The sequence below is a fragment of the Macaca nemestrina genome, chromosome 20 (assembly GCF_043159975.1).
Source record: "Macaca nemestrina isolate mMacNem1 chromosome 20, mMacNem.hap1, whole genome shotgun sequence".
Classification (NCBI taxonomy): Eukaryota; Metazoa; Chordata; class Mammalia; order Primates; family Cercopithecidae; genus Macaca; species Macaca nemestrina.
This window is the reverse complement of record NC_092144.1, coordinates 22672489-22681428: the sequence shown is the minus strand read 5'-3', so window position 1 is coordinate 22681428 and position 8940 is coordinate 22672489. Positions and strand designations below refer to the sequence as shown.

General features: G+C 44.2%; 1 pseudogene; it reads right to left on the bottom strand.

Annotated features, from left to right (window-relative positions):
- Positions 1-6018: 6018 nt before the first annotated feature.
- Positions 6019-7465, bottom strand: LOC112428957 (peptidyl-prolyl cis-trans isomerase FKBP1A pseudogene; annotated as a pseudogene).
- Between the last annotated feature and the right edge of the window lie 1475 nt (positions 7466-8940).

The following is an 8940-nucleotide window of genomic DNA, read 5'->3' as shown; positions in this document are numbered from 1 at the left end:
CACCTGTAATTCCAGCACTTTGGGAGGCCAAGACAGGTGAATCACTTGAGGTCAGGAGTTTGAGACCAGCCTGGTCAACATGGTAAAACCTCATCTCTACCAAAAATACAAAAATTAGCTGGGCATGGTGGTGGGCACCTGTAATCCCAGTCACTCAGTAGGCTGAGGCAAAAGAATCACTTGAACCCAGATATCAGAGGTTACAGTGAGCCGAGATCCTGCCACTGCACTCCAGCCTGGGCAACAGACTGAAACTCCATAGAAAAAAAAAAAAAGTATTTTTTTTGTTGTTCCAACCCATGAGCAAGAAATTTACTAAAACCACAAGTGTTATTCAATGCCAAGTCAAAAATGTTTCCTTTCATTCTGATTAACACAGGAACGGAGATAAACTAGCTTTAAATTAAAGGCCCAAACCAAAATTGAAAATGCTGACTAATTCCATTTAAAGCTTACATCATTTCAGGAGCTCTTTGTTTTTGAACTTGTGACATTGGAACACAATTTTGTAATTGGTTTGGTTGCCTGAAGAAGTGACTTATTGACTAGGGGTAGAAAAGTCAAGGTCTGTAAATTCAAGATAGACTGCAATATTGAAAGCAAATTTCAGATTCCTTTGCACACTTTAACTTGAAGATTTATTAACAGGTATATGTAGATAGATAAGCATATGCAAACACATACAGATATATAAATATCTGTATGTAATGTACATTTATGAGTATGTCTTGTAAAAAAATTAAAGTAAGTCAGAGGTCATTTCCCTACTTATTCTCCTCAGGGGAGGTGAATACAATCAGCCCGTTTACTCAGCCATGATGATTTCTATCAGCCAATTAGCTTAGCCCAGTTTATTCCAGTTAGCCAATTAGCTTGGTCTAGGTAATTCTAATCAGCCAATTTGCTTAGATCAGGTAAATGCAATCAGTCAGAATGTGATTTCAATCAGCCAATTAGGTCAGCACTTTTGATTTCAATCAGCCAGTTAACTCAAACCAGGTAATTACAGTCAATTAGCTGATCCCAGGAGATTAAAATCATCCACTTATTTAAGTCCAGGTGATTTCAATTTAGCTCCAGTCAGCAACTATTTGAGCCCAGATGATTTTAATTGGTCAATAATCTCAGGCCAGGTGATTTCAGTCAGTCAATCAGATGAGCCCAGGTGGATTTAATCAGCCAGTTCTCTAAACAGCAATTGTAGATTTAATCAAGACGGGCCCCCAGTAGTGGATGAGAATAGCTCATGCATACACTGAGAAGAAAAGCAAGGTCCAGAAATGCTAACCTGGACAGAAAGTGTTACATGGCTTTACTATCAGCTTGTTTTTCAGTCCTTGCCCGAAAGTGAAGCTTTGTTTGTCTATACAAAAAACATTGTACGTTCCATTCTGACACACTATTGAGCCAGAGAAGGGAAATAATTCTATATCTGCACCCTTAGGATATGCTAAAGGATTGAAAACTGTTTTTTGAGGTACAATTTTAGTGTATGTATTTACATAGAAATACTCATATAATCTTGTATATGTATCAAAATTTGTATGCACATTCATACAGAACAAAGATGTAGAATGTGGAAGAATTAATAGGTACTGGTATTAATAGTAATGCAAATAGAAACTAGGATCTCACACATGGATCAAGTCAATTGTTGAGACTGTAACTCATCTAGTTGGATCTAACACCCAGGTGTTGACTCTCATACCTAGAACCAGGACATGTGCTAGATTGTTAATTTCATTACTGGACCTTCCTGCAGGTGTGATTTTGACATATGCACCTTCACAGAACCTTTGTGATTTGACACATCGTCCTGGGCTCAGCCTAGATGGAATTGTGACACATCACTGGACTCGGCCCCTAGGTGATGCTTTACCACTGATCACAGGGGAATTGGAACATATCACTGGGTCTTACATCCAGGTGATGTGAATCTCCTCTCCTGCTTTGTCGCTGCCCACAGGAGGCATTTTGACATATAACTGAGTCCCACACCCAGGTTATGTGACTCTCTTGACTGTGTCTTGCCCATATTGGCCATTGTGACATGTTCCTTGGTCTAACACCCCAGTTATGTTATCCTTGTGTTCTGGCCCTGCCTACAGAGAGCATTGTGAAGTATCTCTGTGTCCACCACAGAGGTGATGTGACTCTCTTCTCTTGACTGTTCCCTTCTCAAAGGGGTGACAGTGACATATAACTGGGCCCAGCGCCTAGCTTATGTGACTTTTCTCTTTCTTTTTTTTCTTCTGAGACACAGTCATGCTGTGTCACCCAGGCTGGAGTACAGTGGTGCAATCTCAGCTCACTGCAGCCTCCGCCTCACAAGTTCAGGTGATCCTCCTGCCTCAGCCTCCCGAGTAGCTGGGATTACATGCACCCACCAGGATGCCCGGGTAATTTTTGTATTTTTAGTAGGGACAGGGCTTCCCCATGTTGGCCAGGCTGGTCTTAAACTCCTGACCTTAGGTGGTCTGTCCACCTCAGCCTCCCAAAGCATTAGAATTATAGGCATGAACCACCGTGCCCGGTCAACTTTTCCCTTCTTTATAGGTTCTGCCCACAAAAAAATAAAAGTGTAAGATATTTCTGCAGTCAACACCAAGATGGTGTTACCTTTTTAGCTCTGCTCTCAAAATGTATTGTGATATATTGCTCGTCCTACTACCAAGGTGATGTGAGTTTCCTGCCTAGTGCCTGTCCACAGGGGGCAATGTGATATATCTCTGGGCCCATCAACCACTTGATGTGACTCTGCTCTCTTACCTGAGCATTGCCCAAAAAAGAAATTGGGACATAACCGTGAATCCAGAGCTTAGGTGATATGGCTCTTCTCTCCTGCCTGGGCCATGCCTAAAATAGAGAGAGTGATGTATTGCTTAGTCCAGCACACATGTTGTGTGATAATTCTTTCTGACCTCTGCCCAAACAAGTAACTGTGACATAACTCAGGTTTTGTTACCTAAATGATGTGACTCTCCTCTTTTTCCTGGGACCTGTCCACAGTGAAGGTTGTGGCAAATGGCTTGGCCCAGCACCTATGTGATGAAACTCTACCCTCATGCCTGTGACCTGTCCTCTGGGGTGACTGTAACATATGGCGGGGCCCAGTTTCTAGATTATGTGACTCTCTTCTTTTTCCTGAGTTCTACCCACGGAGGGTATTGTGAGATATCTCTGGGCCCCTCACCTAAGTGACATGGCTCTCTTGCCTGTACCCTCCCCTCAGCAGGTATTGTGACACATTGCTGGACCCAACACCGAGGTGATGTGACTCTCCTCTACTACTTGGGCCTTGCCCAAAAACGATTGTATAGTTTGGCTCAACAAATAAGTGAAGTTACTATCGTCTCATGCCTTGGCCCTGTATACATTATATATTGTGACATATTTCTGGGTCCAACACCTAGGTGATGTGACTCTCCTGCATGGGTCATGTCCACATAACTATGACATGTATTTTTATTCATCACCTTGGCGATATAACCTTGCTTTCTGCCTGGGCCCTGCCAAAATCGAAAATTGTGATATATCATTGGACCTAGTACCTAGCTGACGTGACTCTCTTTTTTTGCCTGGGCCCTGCATAATTTGGGTATTGTGACATATCACTGGACCCAAACCCTAGTGGATGGAAGGCTTCTGTCCGGACCCTGCCCATAGGAGACCTTGTGACATATCTCTACATCCACCCCATAGGAGATATGACTCTCCTCTTCTGCCTGCATCATGCCCACAGGAAAGATTATAACATATCACTAGGTTAAGCAACCAAGTGATGTGTTTTGACTGCCTGGTTCTCTCATACAGGGGGCATTGTGACATATCTCTGGTAACACCTACTATCTGATGTTACTCTTCTCTTTTGCCTTGGTTTTGCTCACGTAAAAGATTGTGACATCTCTTGGCCCAGCACCTAGGTAATGTGACTTTGCTCTTCTGCCTGGGCCATGTCCACAGAAATGAGAGTGACTTATCACTAGGCCCAGCACACAAATGATGTAATTCTTCTGCCTGATCTCTCCCTAAAGAGGTCATTGTGAGATGTCTCTGGGCCTATCACCATGGGGATTATGACATATCACGTTGCCCAGCACCTATGTGATGTGACAGTCTTCTCTTTAATGGACCTGCCCACTAGGGTGATTGTGTCATAGAGCATAGCCCAGCTCCTAGGTAATGGGACTTTCTTCTTTTTTGTGAATACCCAAAAATGGAATTGTCCCATATCTCTGATATTCTCACCAAAGTGACTCTCTTTCCTTGGTCCTCCTCTCGGGGGGTGTTTTGACACATTGCTATACCCAGAACTCACGTGATGTGACTCTTTTATACCGCTTGGGCTTTGCCAAAGAAGTGATTGGGATGTATTGCTGGGCCTAGCACCTAAGTGATAGGACTCTCCTCTCCTTCCAAAGCGCTGCAGGCATTGTGATATATTGCTGAGTCCAACACATACAAGGTGAATTATCTACACAACCACTGCCCACAGGGGAATAATGACATATCTTTTTATTCATCACCTAGATGATATGACTCTTCTCTTCTGCCTGGGCTCTGCCAAAAAAAAAAAAAAAGAAGAAGACGAAGAAAGAAAAGGAAAAAAGAGGTTATTGTAACATATCACTGGATTGAGCACCTAGGTAATGTAACTCTTCTCTTTTGCCTGGGCCCTGCATATGTTGAATATTGTGACCTAATACTGATCCCAACTTATACTGAATGAGAGACTCCTGCCTGGGCTATGCCCACCAGAGGCCTTGTGACATATTTTTGCATCCATCACCTAAGAGATGTGACTCTCCTCCTCTGCTTTCATGCTGTTTGTAGGAAAGGTTACTACATATCATGGAACCCAGAAACCAGGTGATGTGTCTTTCATGCCTGGGTATTACCCAAAGGTCACAGTGTGACATAACACTGAGCCCTAAATCCTGGTGATGTGTTGCTGTTGGCTGTGCCCTGCTTTCAGTAGGAAATTGTAACATATCACTGGCTGAGAACCCAGGTGATGTGTCTCTTTTGCCTGGCCCCTTCTTTTCAGCAAAGAATGTCACATATCTCTGGCTCAGCATTTAGGTGATGTGACTCTTCTGTTTGCTCCCCACATATAGGTAGGATTTTATATATAGCCCAGTGCACAAGTGCAATAATGACTCTAACATTTTGAACCAGCCAAGGGGACAAATACTCTCTCTCATAGCTAGGTGTAGAAAAATGGGTAAGATCCTGGGTTTCCTTTCTGTACGAAGGTTATAAAAGGTTACCGCTCTCTCGCATATTGTATAAAGCTCTTGGGTGGTAGGCCCAGCGTGCAGATGAGACTGTTTCTTATGTGCTCACCCTGACAACCATTAGGATTGTCACCCTCACACATGGACAAAGCCCACTTAATCTCACACATGGATGCAGTCCACAGTGAAAATTGTGACCTTCATTTGTAAATTTCTGTTCAGAGTTGTGATGGTGACTCATTTCTTTCTTCTTTTTTTTTTTTTTTTTTTTTTTTTTTTTTTTTTTTGAGAAAAGCCGGCATAAAGCACTTTTATTGCAATAATAAAACTTGAGACCCATAGATGGTGCTGGGGGGAGGGGGCAGCAATGATTTCTCTCACCAAATCACTACACAGGACAGCAAAGGGGTGAGAAGGGGCTGAGGGAGGAAAAGCCAGGAAACTCTGAGATCAGTAGAGGGAGCCAAGCATCAAAAAACAGGAGATGCTGCAGCTGCGATGACCAGCATCATTTTCTGAAGAGAACGTTCAACGATTTGTCATGATCAGTGAACATGATCTGCTTTCAAAGGCAGAGGGTTTAAGGGGAGGGTGGGGTGGGAGGCAAAGGCTCTCCCCATCCCCACCTCAGTTTTAGGTAGGGCTTTTAATTTAACCCAAGGACATCTCTCAACTTGGAGAATAATTCAGTCCTCAACAGCACCTCAAATCTGCTATAGCTTTGCAGAGCAGCAGCAAAAATGTTTGATATATAATACATAAAAATTTCATCCAAAAAATTAAAATAAAATATTCTTGCAACCCCCCCAACACCAATTCCTATTCTAACGTTAACCTATCACTTGTGCTGTTAATACTTAACCAGGTACTTAACTGGAAACCTATATCCAAAAGACTGAAAGTGAATCTTCACCATAAAATGAAAACAAAATAAAATGAATAACTTGAGGTTTATGGCATATGGTTTAGGTAAACACACATACGAGGAGAAAGGGGAAGAGGAAACGGAGGTGTCAGAAGCAAAGCTGAGTGACAGAACACATTCAGTCCGGGCAGATGTCTATACAGAGCGGAGTGGAACATCAGGAAAATCTCCATATGGATTCATGTGCACACGTCTGGAGGCACCAGATCCCTCCATGGCAGATCCAAGAACAGGGAGCTAAGGGAGGAAGCCATTCCTGTCATTCCCGTTTTAGAAGCTCCACATCGAAGACGAGAGTGGCATGTGGTGGGATGATGCCTGGGTGCCCAGTGGCACCATAGGCATAATCTGGAGACATAGTCACTTTGGCTCTCTGACCCACACTCATCTGGGCGACCCCTTCTTCCCAGCCTCAGATCACCGCCTGCTTGCCTAGCATAAACTTAAAGGGCTTGTTTCTGTCCCGGGAGGAATCAAATTTCTTTCCATCTTCAAGCGTCCCGGTGTAGTGCACCACGCAAGTCTGGCCGCGCTTCGGGAAGGTGCGCCAGTCTGCTGGGGAGATGGTTTTTACCTGCACTCCCATGGCGGCGGCGGACGCTGAGCGGGCTGGCAGCGCGACTGGCGGCGTGGACCTACAGCGACCTGGCGGCGGTTCCACTGCTCTGCCTAGTCCCTCGGCTCATCGCCTCGATGGTGACTCATTTCTAAACCCAGCTCTGGCAGGTGAAAACTCTCCTATCTGGGCCCAGCCAGTTAGAAAGATGTTGACTGTCATACCTGGGCTTAAAGCTACAGACACTATCACGGGTCCATACCAGCACAAAGGATTTAGAGGAAATTGTGACTCCCGTGCATACCATATAAAGCCCTTGGGTGATACAGAACATGTCTTAACATGGCCCTGAACAAATGTAAGATTGTGACAGTCTTGCACACACACAGCAAACAGTAAAGATGATCATCCTTTCACAGCCCACTGTTGAAATTCTGAATCTCATACCTGGAGACAGTCAAAAGTTGGAAAATTGACTCTCATAAGTGGATCTGGTCCACATATTGATTGGTGTCTCTCAGACAAAAATCTAGCACACCTGTGAGACTGTGATTGTAATAAGGGAACACAGTACACAGAAAAAATTGAGGCTCTCATGAGTGGATTCAGTCCATTGTAGAGATTGTCGCTCATCTATATAGAAGCAACGTACAGGAGGCATTGACTCTCATACCTAGAACTTGGACATGTGTGGAATTTTTAATCTCATTCTTGGACTTCCCTGCAGGTGTGAAATGTGCCTCTTCCCAGCGCCCAAGGGATTTGACTCTTCTTGTTTGGGCCCAGCCCACAGAAGGGATTGTGACATATCACTGAACCCAGCAGCTAGGTGATGTGACTCTCCTGTATGGGTCCTGCCCACAAGGTTATTGAGATGTGACTTTTTGTTCATCCCCTAGGTGTTTCAGATTTCCTCTTCTGCCTGGACCATCCCAATAAAAAGTATTGTGACACATCACTAGAGCCAGCACTAGGTAATGTGCATTTGCTGATTGGACCTAGCCACAGAAGACATTGTGACACATCATTAGGCTCAGCAACCAGGTGAAAGGACGCTGCTGCCTTAGTCCTGCTTTCAGGAGGGGATTATAATGTACCGCTGGTTGAAAACACAGGTACTGTGACTCTCTTGCCTGGTTCTTACTCTCAGAACAAATTATGACATGCTTCCAGCCCAGCAACAACGTGATGTGACTCTCCTGCCTGGTCACTGCCCTCAGAGAAGGTTGTAAATATCTCTGGCACAGCACCCAGGTGATGTGATTCTCCAGCTCACTCCCTTCTTACCCGATTGTGGGATTGTCACATATATCTTAATTCAGTTTGCAGTCACAATGACTCTCATAACTTCATCCAGCCAATATGAAAGATACTGTCTCTTAGCTAGGCTTAGGAAAATGGGTCAGCTCTGATTGCAGCTCTAATTGTGACATAGATGTCTGTCAAGCACCTGAATAAGGATGTCACAATAAAGACATATACCCTAGGTGTTAGGTCCAGGAATGTCACATGAAATTGCGACATATTTCTGCACCTAGCACCTAGAGTGTATGTTTTTTATTCTTCTGCCTTGGCATTGCCCACATTGCATCTTGTGACGTATTTCTAGGTCTAAAACCCAGGTTATGTGAGTCTCCTGCCTAGATTCTGCCTACAAGGGGAATTGTGACATATTTCTGGACCCCTCATCTATTTGATGTTACTCTCCTCTCTTACTTGGTACTTGCCAACAGGTGACATTGTGACATACCTCTGGCCCCAACACCTAGGTAATGTGAGTGTCCTTTGCTTCCTGGGCTCAGATCACAGAAGGGAGAGTAAATTATCCCTGGACACAGCCCAGAGGAGATGTGACTATTCTGTCTGGTTCATGTCCGTAAGGACAAGAGATAAATACGTTGTGATGTATCTCTGTGACTATCAACCAGATTATGTGGCTCTCCTTTATTGCAGAGACCTGTCCACAGTGTGAGCTGTGACATATCACTTGGGACAGCATCTATGTTATGTGACCCTCCTCTCATGCCTGGGCCCTGCTCACTGAGGTTGTTGTAACACATGGCTGGCCCCAGACCCTAGGTTATGTTCTCTTCTTCCTCAGCCTTAACCACAGGAGGCATTTTGACATATTTCTGAAAGCCTCCCCAGGTGATGTGACACTGCTGTCTGGACCCTTTTTTCAGGGTATATTGTGCCATATTTTTGGGTCCAACAGCAAGGTA